The sequence below is a fragment of the Palaemon carinicauda genome, chromosome 28 (assembly GCF_036898095.1).
Source record: "Palaemon carinicauda isolate YSFRI2023 chromosome 28, ASM3689809v2, whole genome shotgun sequence".
NCBI lineage: Eukaryota > Metazoa > Arthropoda > Malacostraca > Decapoda > Palaemonidae > Palaemon > Palaemon carinicauda.
This window is the reverse complement of record NC_090752.1, coordinates 27248520-27263519: the sequence shown is the minus strand read 5'-3', so window position 1 is coordinate 27263519 and position 15000 is coordinate 27248520. Positions and strand designations below refer to the sequence as shown.

At 32.6% G+C, this 15000-nt stretch overlaps 1 protein-coding gene across 1 annotated transcript in view; it reads right to left on the bottom strand.

Moving 5' to 3' along the window:
* The window catches only part of LOC137621994 (dipeptidase 1-like), a 597809-nt gene extending 585651 nt beyond the window's left edge, over positions 1 to 12158 (bottom strand). Inside the window, exon 1 of the mRNA XM_068352484.1 lies at positions 11808 to 12158. The gene's annotated coding sequence lies outside the window, so the exon portion shown is untranslated. The remainder of the gene's footprint in view (positions 1 to 11807) is intronic.
* Positions 12159 to 15000: the final 2842 nt, after the last annotated feature.

Sequence of the window (15000 nt, the reverse complement as noted above, 5' to 3'; positions counted from 1 at the left end):
ACAAAATACATGAAATAGAAAGTTGATTCTTAAAAATAACATAAATTTACACATGAAAAATACAACGAAATAAATGACGAAATTCTTATGCAATTTACATACAATTACTTATACCTACATGGGAGGAGCACACCTTGTGCTGGCTATACACCTCTTAAATACACAAATGAAATACATGGAAAAAAATATTTACTCTACACTAGACCAGCTTCATAAGAATATATATATATATATATATATATATATATATATATATATATATATATATATATATATGTGTGTGTGTGTGTGTGTGTGCGAGTGCATCCATGTATATGTGTATAGGTTTGTGCATGTATGTGTGTGTATATATATTCATATAAGTATGTATATAGGCCTATATATAATAAATGTGTGTAAACATTCCGAATAATAAAGAGCTGGAGGGGAGAACTTCATCCCAAATTCTATCTTTTCACCAATGGTTGTACTAAAGATGACACCAGAAAAATCAAAAGAGATAAGTGAAAGCCATGTGGACGACAAAATGGAATTTATGTTTTCTTGTCAATAAAATAAACTCAAGATTCCCAAATATTAGGCAAGCAATGCTTCAAGTACGTTCAGCAGAATGGTCAGGAAATAAATGCGTGGTGTAACCTCCCGTGGAAATACGTTGGAATTCCTATCGTCATTGTGGTCTGTCCATCCTTTCGCCAACAAAAGAGCCCTATTCACGAAGAATGTGTGTCTCCGATGATGGAAGGATTTGTTAAAAGGCATCCTTTCAGATGTTTTCGATTCATGCGTTTCTGGAAAGGTGGAGGCATTACAGAACTGGTAAAAAGAAATAGGATGCAGGTAACAGGGAAAGCGAAATGTAGAGAAACGGCAAATTCTATGGTTTGGTTACAATAGCTATCGATTATCATTATTGTTATTACTTTTTTCTTATTCAGATAGTAACACGTAAGTTTCTCGGTTAAAACATTACTTATTTTACTTGAAAAGGCGGACTTTAGAATTCTCTTTTTGCTTTTGTTTTCCCTGAATTACCTAAGCTTTTCGATTTCGTGAAATTAAAGCTCTCTTGATGGATCTTGATGCTTATGGAGGTGTAGACCCAAATAATATTTTTCTTTGTTTTTTATAAAGACTGCAGATTTTTTAGCTCCAAAGTTATCTGTTATTTTGCTCAAGTTAGCAAGAAGATGAGCTTTTAGCACTTGTTGGAGAATTGGTAATGTTACTCCTCTATGTAAATGTGTTTGTGGTACCTCAAGTCCAACTGATTACCGCCCAATTTCCATAACTCCCATATTAAATACGGTTTTTGAACGTCTCCTGGCAAAACGTCTTAATAGGTTTTCTGAAGGTAATCCTCTTTTCCCTAGTTTGCAATTTGGTCTTTCGTAAAGGCCTTGGAGCATATGATGCCCTTTTTACAACCTCCAATGCTGTACAGAAATCCTTTGATTGTGGTCAGGAAGATCGTATGATTGGCCTTGATTTTAGTGCTGCCTTTGACTGTGTTAATCATGAGGCTCTTGTTTTCAAGCTCAAACAATTGGGATTGGGTGGGTCGTTTCTTAGCATCAATATTAAACTTTTAAGTAATTGATTGCAAAGAGTTGTTGTTGAGTAAGTATAGGAATGTAACTTCTGGTGTTCCACAGGGTAGTGTTCTTGGCCCATTATTTTTCATACTATATTCACATGAGATGTGGTTTGGCCTAGAAAATAAGCTTGTTGCATATGCAGATGATGCAACAATATAGATCTAGGGTTGCTGAATCCCTTAATAGAGCTCTAGCTAAAATTCGCGTTTGGAGCAAATTATGGGGTTTGAAGTTTAAGCCTAACAAAACTCAAAGTATGATTATATGTAGGTCAAGGACAGTGGCTTCTCAACATCCGGATCTCAGCATTGATAATGTTTCTTTAACCTTGTATGACTTAAAATTTTCGATGTGATTCTCGACGGCAAATATAATTTTGAGAAACACATTAGGTCTGTGTCTTTTTCAATTGCACAAAAAATTGGCTTATTGAGAAAGTCTTACAAGATTTTCGGTGTTCAATCTCTTCTGAAGAAGTGTTTTAATTCCTTCATTCTACCCTGTTTCGAGTATTGTTCTTCTGTCTGATCTTCAGATGTTGATTCTCATCTTAATTTGTTGGACAGGAACTTACGGTCTATTAAATATCTTATTCCTGATCTAGATATTAATCTCTGGCACCGTCGTTCCATTAGTTCATTATGTATGATGCATGAGATATCTCATGATTCTGACCATCCTTTACATTCATATCTTTCCGGACAGTTCCATCCTGTTCGTAATACTAGGTATGCAGTTAATTCTAATAGTCAGGCCTTCTCAATCATGATGCCCAATACTACACAGTACTCTTGAAGTTTTATTCCAGTTGTGACCAAGTTGTGGAATGATCATCCTAATCGGGTAGTTGAATCAGTAGAGCTTCAAAAGTTCAAACTTGCAGCAAATGTTTTTATATTGAACAGGCCGACAGAAGTCTTTTTATAGTTTATATACGAATTATCTCTTTTAATGCTGTTAATGTTTTCAATATGTATATATATATATATATATATATATATATATATATATATGTATATATATACATACATATATATATATATATATATATATATATATATATATATATATATATATATATATGTATGTATATATATACATATATATATATATATATATATATATATATATATATATATATATATATAAATATTTAATTGTTCAATACTTTTTATTTCGTTTATTTATCTCCTTATTTCCTTTCCTCACGAGTCCATTTTCCCTGTTGGAGCCCTTGGGCGTATAGCATGTTGCTTTTCCAACTAGGGTTGTAGCTTAGCTAGTAATACTAATAAGGATGAAACTGTGTTTCACAAAAGGCGTTGGCCTTAGTTTCCCTCGGGATTTAGCGATTGTTTCCCAACTCATTTGTATATTGTTTTTCATTATTTCTATATTGTTTTTCCTTACTGTACTAGAAGAATTGCTTAATTTTGGCAGTTTTTTCATCAAACATTTTAAAGAAAATGGCTATTCTTAAGCAAAAATGGCATGAAAAGAATATATTACGAAGAATTATTGACAAATAAAAGCTTTGGACATTTCTGAATGCAATGAAAGAGATGATTATGTAAATGAATATTTATTATATCGTTGACAAACAATCTATATACATCTCTGTTTGATTAAAGTTTTCAAGATAATCTATTGAAGGAATCCATTCTTGACTTGGCACGTAGGGGAGAAATGTGCAGAAATTATTATTATTTTTTTTTTCTTTTTTTTTTTGAAAAGCACAAACATAACTTTGCAAAATTGGTCATGGTAATGCTGATTGGTAGTGCTCTGTGGAAACTGTTTCATCTTCAAACAAACCAACTCTCAATATTTTTTAGCACTTTCTAATTTATTTCTTCTATCATTGCAACCTTCTGAGTGAGAAAAAACAACCATCATCTGAAGTACCTACAGTATAAGCATCACAAAAACTTTCATTTCATCTCGAAATTGGAATCCTTTTAATGGCGTGATTATATCAAGGTGTTATCTACTCTGAGTGTGTTGTATGAATTCGTACAGTGATATTGATTGGTGAACCAGCTTTCATTCCATAGATATGTGATATTAATCCCGTATGATACCTGGAAAATCTTTACTCATTACTACTGATATTCTAAAGACTTCTCAAGGATCTTACATAATGCTTTTTTATATGGACCTTTGATCAATTGCTGTATTACTCCTTTCATCCAGAAACATATTTTTAGTATCGCATTGAAAGATTATTTTCAGTTTGTTGTATCTTGGAAACTTTACCTTTGCCCATATCCATTGGTGTTCTTTGCTAAAGATATAACTGCTTTTCTTTGTCCCTTCATTAGTAACGTTCCAGGAATATCCTTTCTCCCTTGCCTTCAGAGAGATCGGTATTTTGATCGTAGAATGGCTTACGAAAGCTTGTTTATAAAGACTAATTCTTTTCTTTAGACTGCGCAAGTATCTATTCAGTTGAGCAATTCTGTTGCTGTTAGATTATGTCGAATCTCCAGGAAATTACTTGTTGGAAAGTTTTCTTAATTTCTTATTTCTGTATATTTTTTCCCTTCATCTGTCTTCCATTGACATATATTTTCCTCGATTTGCTCCGTGAAACTGAAAGCCCTAGGCCAAGGTCATGGATTATGACGATTAAGATAACGCTGAATAATCCTAAAGAAAGGTTCTCCCAAATGAAAAAAGGCAGCGCTGCCCCAAACCGTTTGAGCTCAGACCTGGCTTCAGGTTTTGGTTTGACCGTAATCTGTGTTAGTTCGTAAAATAGCGTAATCTATGATTTTCCAAAGTAGGCTTAGTCCTTCATCTCTCGCATTTTGAAATTATTATGATATATGGTGAAATAATTTTATAAGTATTCATTTTATTATAGGAAATTAATGAAAATTTTATTTGTGGACGAGTGAATTTTCTAGTTATACACTTCTTGGTTACAATTTTAATTAGATTTCTAGATATCAGGATATAGCATGGAATTATAGAATTTAAGAAATTCCATGTGTTTACCTTGCAATGGGTGTGCGAGACTCTCCTGTATGGGAAGTATACAAAATCTCTAAATAAATTAAAGTGAAGTGAAAGTTATGATGTGAAAAATATTTTTTTGAAATTAGACAATGAATAATTGCATCTACAGTCTGTACCATTCAAGTTGTTAGGTGACAGGGACAACTTTACGTATTTTTCTGGATCAGGGACGAAATAAGAAAAAGAACAAAATTAAAAAGAGCAGGAGAAGTAGGTGAATTTAATGTTAAAGGAAGTGATATCTCATCCGTAAAATTGAAACCGGTTATAAGAGTTGGCAAAAAGTTAATTAGGAAAATTAGGAAGGATTTATTATCGTTTCCAATTACGGCAGTCACAGTAGTTAAACTTCGCTTTAGTTAAGTGATGCTAGGTAGAACTATTCGGTAAATTGAAACTTAGCAGAAAACAGACTGCTATTTTCACAATGATCTAGGATCTGGCAATCCAGTAGGCACTTCAGGGGTTTATTGAAAAAGGAATAAGAAGAATTCAATCGCAGTTTACCGGAACAGTGTTCTAAATAGGGAATGTAAACAAAAGGTGAGGAAGGATCATTAGCTAAGTGAATTTCCCTTGATTCAGTCTTACCAAGAATATAAATTCTACGCCACGTAGGTGCACAGGTTACCTACTATTCAGGGTGGGGTGACGTGTTAGGTTAGTGAGGAACTGATCTAATTGGCTAAGAGCAAAATCACTTATAGAATAGGTTGAAAACTTAAATTTTAGAAACCTGCTTAGGTCACTTGAATGAGGCGGCGTCTCTGAGAAAGATTTGACGCAACGTGCACATTTCAAGTGAAGAAGCAAAATAAAAGTTGAATTTCATATCTAATAAGCAGAATAGAATATTTAGACAAGAGCATTGAGAAATAAGTAGACAATGTGTTCAAGAAACGGATATTGATTATGTCATTGAACGAGTCAAGGTTGTAAAGAAGAAAAAAGAAGGTTTGTTAACGGTAGAAGGTAGAATGAACAACTCCAGTGATGAAGAAAAGGAAATGAACAAGATATAGAACAGGACACTAAAGAAAAACATTAGTAATCGGAAAGAAACCATTCTAAGCTCATTAATTGTTAATCGTATGTTAATGGAGATAAGTAAGTCCTAAAATAAGAAAGTTCTTTCTGCTAAACTTTTTGCAATAAGATGCAATTTCATAATAAGAACGTAACTGAGGATTCCCCGAGGCGTGCCAAAGAACAGCACCAACAAAACTAGTAATACAAAGTGTATGTTTTTCCTAGCTTTTAAATAACATACTCATAATCATAAAGTTAAAGAATTAGAGCCAAAAGCCAATAAGAAAATTATGACTGAAATTAAAAGGTTTTAAAAATGGTAGTTTTAACTTTAACTCTGCATGATAATTGACTGAAATTATGAATATTGCGAAGGATATTCTATAGTGAATACTATGAGGGAAGGTTAGTGCAAGAGTTTAATGGATACTAGGAAGAAAAGTCAATGCCAAAATTTAGTGGATACTATAAAGGAAGGTTAGTGCAAGAAATGAGTGACTACTATGAAGGAAACTTGGTGCAAGAAATTAATGAATACTACTAAGGAAGGTTAGTGAAAGAAAATAGTGAATATTGTAAATGATTGTTGGTGCGATAAACTAGTGAATACAATAAATGAATGTTGTTGTAAGAAATTAATGAATACTATTAAGGAAGATTATCGCAAGAAATTAGTGACTATTGTGGAGGAAATTTGGTGCAAGAAACTAGTGAATACAATGAATAAATGTTGGTGTAAGGAATTAGTAAATACTATTAGGGAAGGTTAGTGAAAGAAATAAGTGAATTCTATTAAGGAAGGCTAGTGCAAAAAATTAGTGACTACTGTGGAATAAAGTTGGTGCAAGAAACTAGTAAATACAATGAATGAAAGCGGTGTAAGAAATTAGTGAATTGTATGAAGGAAGGTTAGTGCAAGCAATTAGTGAATACTATAGAGGAAAGCTGGTGCAAGATATTAATGACTACTATGAAGGAAGGTTGGTGCAAGAAATTTGTGAATACTATTAAGGAAATTATTGAAACAAATTAGTGGCTTGCGAAGGAAAGTTTGTGCAAGAAACTAGTGAATATAATGAGTTAATGTTTGTGTAAGAAATTAGTGAATAGTAATTAGGAAGCTTAGAACAAAAAATTAGTAACTACTAAGAAGGAAAGTTGGTGCAAGATATTAATGACTACAATGAAGGAAGATTAGTGCAAGAAATTAGTGATTACTATGAAGAGAAATGAGTGAATACTATGAATTCTGGTTGGTATAAGAAATTAGTGACTACTATGAGAGAAGGTTAGTGCAAGAAATTAGTTACCTTAAGAAGGAAAGTTGGTGCAAAACATTAATGAATACTATTAAGGAAGGTTAGTGTAGGAAATTAGTGACTACTATGAGGGAAAGTTGGTGCAAGAGATTAGTGAATACTATGAAGGAAAGCTATTGAAAAAGAATAATGACTACTATGAAGGGGAGTTGGTGCAAGACATTAGTGAATACTACGTAGGAAGGTTAGTGTAAGGAATTAGTGACTACTATGAGGGAAAGTTGCTGCAAGAAATTAGTGAATTCTATGAAGCAAAGTTGATGCAAGAAATTATCGAATATTATGAAGGAAGGTTAGTGCAAGAAATTAGTGACGACTATGAAGGAAAGTGGGTGCGAGAAATTACTGATTACTATGAAGCAAAATTGGTGCAAGAAATTACTGAATACTATGAATGAAAGTTGGTACATGAATTAGTTAATACTATGAAGGAAGGTTAGTGCAAGAAATTAGTGACTACTATGAAGGAAAGTTGGTGAAATAAATTAGTGAATTCTATGAAGCAAAGCTGATGCAAGGAATTACTGAATACTATGAAGGAAAGTTGTTGAAAGAAATTAAAGAATACTCTGAAGGAAAGTTAGTGCAAGAAATTACTGAATACTATGAAGGAAGGTTAGTGCAAGAAACTAGTGACCACTGTGAAGGAGATTTAGTTCAAGAAACTATTGAATACAATGAATGAATGTTGGTGTAAGAAATTAGTGACTACTATGAAGGAAAGTTGGTGCAAGAAATTACTGAATACTATAGAGGGATATTAGTGCAATAAATTAGTCAATACTATGAAGCAAAGTTGTTGCATGAAATTAGTGAATCTGATGAAGGAAAGTTGGTAAAAGAAATTAGTGAATACTATGAAGAAAGGTTATTGCAAGAAAGTGGTGACCACTTTAAAGGAAGTTTGATTAGTCGATACTGTGGAGGAAAGTTGGTGCAAGAAATTAGTGAACACTATGAAGGAAGGTTGGGGCAAGAAATTAGTGAATAGTTTGAACGAATATTAGTGCAAGAAATTAGTTACTACTATGAAGGAAAAGCGGTGCTAGAAATTAGATAATACTATGAAGGAAAGTTGGTGATAAGAAATTGGTGTATATTATGAGGGAAGATTATTACAAGACAATAGTGACTACTAAGAACGAATGTTAGTGCAAGAAATTAGTGAATACTATAGAGTAAGGTTTTTGCAAGAAATTTGTGAATTAGTGAATACTATGAAGGTAAGTTGGTGCCAAAAATCATTGAAAACTATGAGCGAAAGTTGGTCCAAGAAATTATTGACTACTATGAAGGGAAATTAGTGCAAGAAATTATTGAATACAATGAAGGAAGGTTACTGTAAAAAATTAATGACTACTATGATGGAAAGTTGGTGGAGGAAATTATTGAATTCTGTGAAGGAAGGTTAATGCAAGAAATTATTAAATCCTATGAAGGAATGTTAGTGCAAAAAATTATTGAATACTATGAAGGAAGGTTAGTGCAAGAAATTAGTGACTGCTATGAAGGAAAATTGGTGCAAGAAATTATTGAATTCTATGAAGGAAGGTTAGTGCAAGAAATTGGTGTCTACTGTGAAGCAAAGTTGGTGTAAGACTTATTGAAAACTATGAAGGGAAGTTGGTGCAAGAAATTATTGAATACTATGAAGGAAGGTTAGTGCAAGAAATTATTGACTCTATGAGGGAAGTTAAGTACAAGCAATTATGTATTGAATACTCCGAAGGAAGGTTAGTGCAAGAAATTAGTGTCTACTACGAAGGAAAAAATGGTGCAAGAAATTATTGAAAACTACGAAAGGATGTTGGTGCAAGAAATTATTGACTACTATGAAGGAAAGTTGTTGCAAGAAATTTGTGACTACTATGAAGGAATGCTGGTGTCAGAAATTAGTAAATGAGTTACAAAAGACAGCAGAGCACCTGTATTTGGTTTTCCAGTTAATTCGTAAAGACCTGCAAGTATCCTTTCATATTTGATACTTCGTTGGCCTTGAAGAAACCTGACGCCTCAACTATGGTTACACAATTCAGTGACATTTTCCCCTCTTCTGATGCCGAGCTTTGGAGATCTCTTTCTGCCTCTTTGTTTTCAACTCGTAAAGCCTTCATTTCGTTAAGAGGCAGCTCATCAATCTCCTCCTCGAGTTTAACTCGTCTTGACTTCTTTAATCTTTGAAAAATAAATTCCAGAATGATGAGAAACTGCAGGATGACTAAAATAAATATTAAAAGCAGTGGATTTATGTTGAAAAAAAAATAGCATGATGTGGAATATTGAAATGTCCTCTTTCAATAGATAAAAAAAAAAAAAAAAAAAACTTCCTGGTTGACCTGGATTTAAGAGTCAAGACATCCGGTGTAAACGTTGACGTAACAGAAATAGTTTTCATCATTGGGCACTCGTCAAGGCCACCATGAAAACGTTCAGTGTTCTGAGTTGTAATAAAGACGAAAACTTTCAATAGACTTCACTGCAACAAAGATATAAACGTTATATATATTGTTCAAAGGAAAGACGAAACGTTCAATAAGTGCACATATATATATGTGTGTGTACATATGTAAATATATATATATATATATATATATATATATATATATATATATATATATATGATTGTGCTTCAGTAAAGATAAGATAATTCAATAGATTGTACTCTAACAAAGATTAGGACATTAAATACAGTATCCTGCGTTTTATCACATTGGAAATCACTTAAAATACTCCGCGATAAAATTGCCAAAAATGAAATAATTATCATAGTGTTTTAAGGCAAAACACTAATAAACCTTATCTTTTTGTGGGGGTGTAGTGGGAAGCTCTTCTTTGATCAGGTATGTCATAACATGAGCGACCTCCAACTTTATCTCAACCGAAGATTAAATCTTTTCGAGACTCTTTTCTGTTTTCCTCCGAAATTAAAGTTTGATTCAGGTTATTCACTTTTTCCTTTTGTTTCCACGATCCTTTTGAGCGAGTTTCACTTTATGGTTTCGTTCGTTGCGAACTTTAACAATAATTCCTTGGAGTGGTTGGGAAAATTCTGCACCTAATTGTATGTTCATAAAATGAAAATAGTTTTTAATGCAGTCATTGTAAACGGCTGATTCTGTGCACAAACTCTCTTCGTTATTTTCAACGCTCATTGCGTTAGTTTGATAGGATCCTGAATATTTATATCATACTTCAAGCTATATTTTGATATAATGCTAATCATAGAGAGAGAGAGAGAGAGAGAGAGAGAGAGAGAGAGAGAGAGAGAGAGAGAGAGAGAGAGAGAGACTGGAACGTATTTTTTCATATTTCCGATAATAGAAGGTGAAACGACTTCTAACACTCCAATACCATCTTTCATAACTGTCACTTATAATTTAATTTGGTACTGTATCACATTTACCCTCTCCTGTCTTACTCCGTTTGTCATTTGAAATGTAGATACGTAATAGCAATGGGAGAAGAATTATCTTTCTTCCAATATATTTTTCTCTTCCTATTTGTAGATGTAAGAGGACCTCCACTCTTTCCATTAGATGAATTGTGATACTCTTTCTAATTTTAGGAATTCATTTCCTGGTATGTTTCTTTTACGTCCATATCTTCAAACTTTCTTTCTTCATTTTCCTTGGTCTTTGTTTCTCCGGGGCTGGGCAGTAAACATGCAATGTGGGTACAATTTTTTAACACACACACACACACACACACATATATATATATATATATATATATATATATATATATATATATATATATTTATATATATATATATATATATATATATATATATATATATATATATATATACGTGTGTATGTGTTTTTAAAAGCAACAAATACCTTTTGATAAATTCACTTTGTTTTGGTATCATAAACCCATAGGGAAATTCTATTTATGATAAAAACTTCTTTTCAAATAAGGATTCGAGCCTAAACACCTAATAGAAACAAAGGTAGATGGATAACACCGAGTACACATAAAAGTAGATGATTACCTCTGATTATATATAAAGATAGACTGTATCATTTACCTTTATTTATACTGGATACTAGGGTTCGAATCCTTATCCAGTGAGAGGTACTCATCATAAAAACATTTCCCGTTGGGTATTTGATCACATGATTTAAAGATAAGATTATTTCATCATACTGTATATTATAAATATTCTATTTATATATTGGTATATATATATATATATATATATATATATATATATATATATATATATATATATATATATATATATATCATCCACAGTGACATTTTATTATCAACTTCTACCTTAAGAGAATGTATATCCACTGGAAATTTATCTAAGATAAATGCTTCTGATGAGCAAGTATTCGAACCTATGCTCTGAGCGGAAATAATGCCTGCATATATATATATATATATATATATATATATATATATATATATATATATATATATATATATTACAGATATACTGTATGTCGTGAAGATTGATTTTAACGTTATATTTTGGTTTCATTGAATTTTTAAGCATAAAAGACTAGAAAATTTCTGTTTGAAAATCAAACCACAAGATGTGAATTACTTTTAAATTTTTAGTACAAACGCTAAAATGACATATATATTTTGTAATGAAAATCACGAGAATTAATAAATACTATAATTTCTTGTCTTAGTGATAAGAAACAAGAAATCAGTTCAAACTTCAGAGAAGCCATGAGATATGAAGAATACTTATATTTCTAGGTGACGGACTATGCATTCTACTTCGAAGGATAGAAGCATATAACTGATTTAAGATTTAGAGACAAAAAAAAAAATCATTTATCTAAAAGCAAAAACAAAGGTTTCCTTCTAGATTCCTTACCTTTGGACTGTTTCCGTCGTATGTTTCGTGAACTTTATAAAGAATTATTCTAGATTAATCAGATTTCCAGTTCTATATACCCGGGATTAAAGTATACATCACCACTAAAACTTCATCTCACAGGTCTTAACCTTCTCAATAATTTAAGAAATGCATTCGAGTTCTTCCGTCTCTAGACTTGCTATTCTTATTTAAAAGATCGAAGGTTCAGCTTAGAAGAGCCAAGAGACATGAAACAGCAACACAGTGTTTTTGCCGGGTCTAACGCTGGGTGACAGCACGCCGAGTCCGGTCCGAGAGCTGTATGAAGCGTCCCCTACCGCACACACACCTCAAAGCACACTAAACGTGCTGAGACAACGAAGGCGAGGACTGCCATAAGCAGGAAGTCAACAAGAGCGACTCATTCTTATACACTTGCATACCTGGTTGACCTGACTACGCAGCGCAGGCGCGTTACCAAGACTTCCTACCGATAATTGAGCACCATGCAATATCGTTGTCATAATCGTTCAGGGATTAAGGCTGGAAATAGCAAACACTTCAATAGCTTATTGTGATGTTTGCTTTAGAAATTATTCTTGATCCTCTACCGAATGAGTCGTTTTCCGCTTAATCCCTAGTGTCACGGCGAATAGAATGCCCTTCGAGTTGATGTCTGTCCAAATCGAATAGAATATTCACAATAGTTGAAAACCTCATTGTGGACCTTGCTTAATCAAAGATCGAACTCGCTGGAGATAGTTATTTTAGGTTCGTTTCGTATAAGTTCCAAAATATACTACTTGTACTAAGACCTTTTAATCGTATGTGGTGCACTATAAAAAGATAGAGAAAGTCATGGGGTAGCACCGTCATTCCAAAAATATATCACTATTTGACCAGTAACTAATGGAGTTTTATTCAACTGTTGTTAAAACATCGAATGTTCGCAGACATCAACATTTTTAATAGATGAAAAATATCTTTAAATTTTTGTTTTAATCTAAATCGTTCAAGTATTGTTGCTTTATTTCGTAAAAGATACGTTAACATATCTCATCAACATAAGGAAAAAATTAGTGAAGCAATATCTCCGATAGATTTCTTCTTCAGGTACCCATCTAAATAATCATCAAAAACTAGCTCTCTCTCTCTCTCTCTCTCTCTCTCTCTCTCTCTCTCTCTCTCTCTCTCTCTCTCTCTCTCTCTCTCTCTTTTCTTTGATGTGTTTCGCATGTAAATTTGACAATTCTTAAGTCAGAAATGTGCCAAATATGATTATCTTTGTATAAAGGTAGATATCATGCTTACAAATAGGGCTAAATACTTATCTTAAAGTGGGTATATGATAACATCTTTTTCAATTATTTTCAGTAAAAGGTATTTTCAAAGATTTTTTTGTCAAACTTTATTGCGGAGGCTTCTTAAAATGGTCAACCTTCTGATCCATGTCATCCTTTATATATTTTTTGAGCGGGGGGAGGGGGTTGTCAGGGTGTGTTGTTTGGGGGTGTAAGAGGTCCTTAGTCCAAATTGTTAACTATTGGCTCTGTGCTCAACCACAGTAAAACACAGAGCCCGTATGTTAATTCACTGTTTAGGTTAACAGAAGTGGAATAGATTTGTCAGGATATGGGGAATGTTATTATTATTATTATTATTATTATTATCATTATTATTATTATTATTATTATTATTAAATCAATGAAGGCCTTTGTATATGTTCCTGGGATCCAGCAGTAAGGATTCGTTGACGAATTCTAGTGTCAGTGATGGATTAAGTCTCTTCAACAGATAATTGCTGATAACGCCCGATTTGTCCTAATTAATTTGACATTCCTTGGGAATTTAATCAGTTGGGTTTATCATTCATTTCCAAAGATAACACTCAAGAAACCAGATAATGAAGTCCTAGTTACACGGGGGAGTCTCCAACGCGACTTCGGAAAGAGAGCCATCGCCATTTTGTTCAACGCTTTCTTCAACGCACGATCCGAGTTTCCTATATCAATATCAGTATTTTTTTCGAATACCTTGCAGTATATCGTTTAGATAATTGGACATTATGAATTTTGGAAAGACATTATTCATCATTTCATTTTATTTTTTTAAGAAGATTACGAGCACGCTTACAGTTAAGCTTTCATCTGAATTGGCGTATAGTTAATTTTGTCTTTGACTCGGTTTTGGGTGTTGTGTATGGGTGGTAGATAATCCAAATGCAAGTTGCCTCTTCTGTAACCACGATGACATCAACAAAGCGAGTAGACAAAACATGTTTTTACCTACGCATAATTAGCGCCGTATTCATCAACTTATGAACAGTGAATTGAGAAGTCTGAACTTTCATTTCCATCATTGCTTGATATCCTGTTCATTATTCACCAATGACGACGATCTATTCGAATTTCCCGTATAAGATACCAATAAAGAAATTAATTAAACAAAAAATATCGATATATTAGAAGTTGCCATATCGTCATAATGCCAATACAGCACGTCAGGTAATTGGAATACACCGATAGAAAAATTAAGGCTCCAAAGAAGCCTTTAAAAACACCCATTGACCAAAATTATACTAAACAAAAATTTTTCGTTCGTATCTTTTATGTCGGTTCATTATAAGTTATGTTATGAGTCATTCAAAACTGCTGGGAAGTCGGTAAGTTCGGTTTCCATAAGTTGGCGAAACAAAAGCCTTTGACTTCATTAGAATTTACAGACTGCCGTAAAAACTTCGCCTGAGTTTATTCAGTAAAAGTTTCCCTACGACACAGCATGTCTGAAATTACTTCATTACTTAGCAAAATACTTTTAATGATATTTGTAGGCTTATCTATCTATCTATCTATCTATCTATCTATCTATATATATATATATATATATATATATATATATATATATATATATATATATATATATATATATATATATATATATATATATATATATATATATATATATATATATATATATATATATATATATAGATATATATTGTCAAAATCGCATAATAATTCATACCACCTTGACTACAAATAAACTGATTACATTGTCGGAATATATCTTGTAATAGAGATTTAGACCAAAACTATTTATACATATCATCATCAGCCGTTACTAGTCTACTGCAGAGCAAAAGCCTCAGATATGTCCTTCCACTCACGTCTCTTTGTGGTCTTTCTATGCCAGTTTGTACCCCAAAATTTAA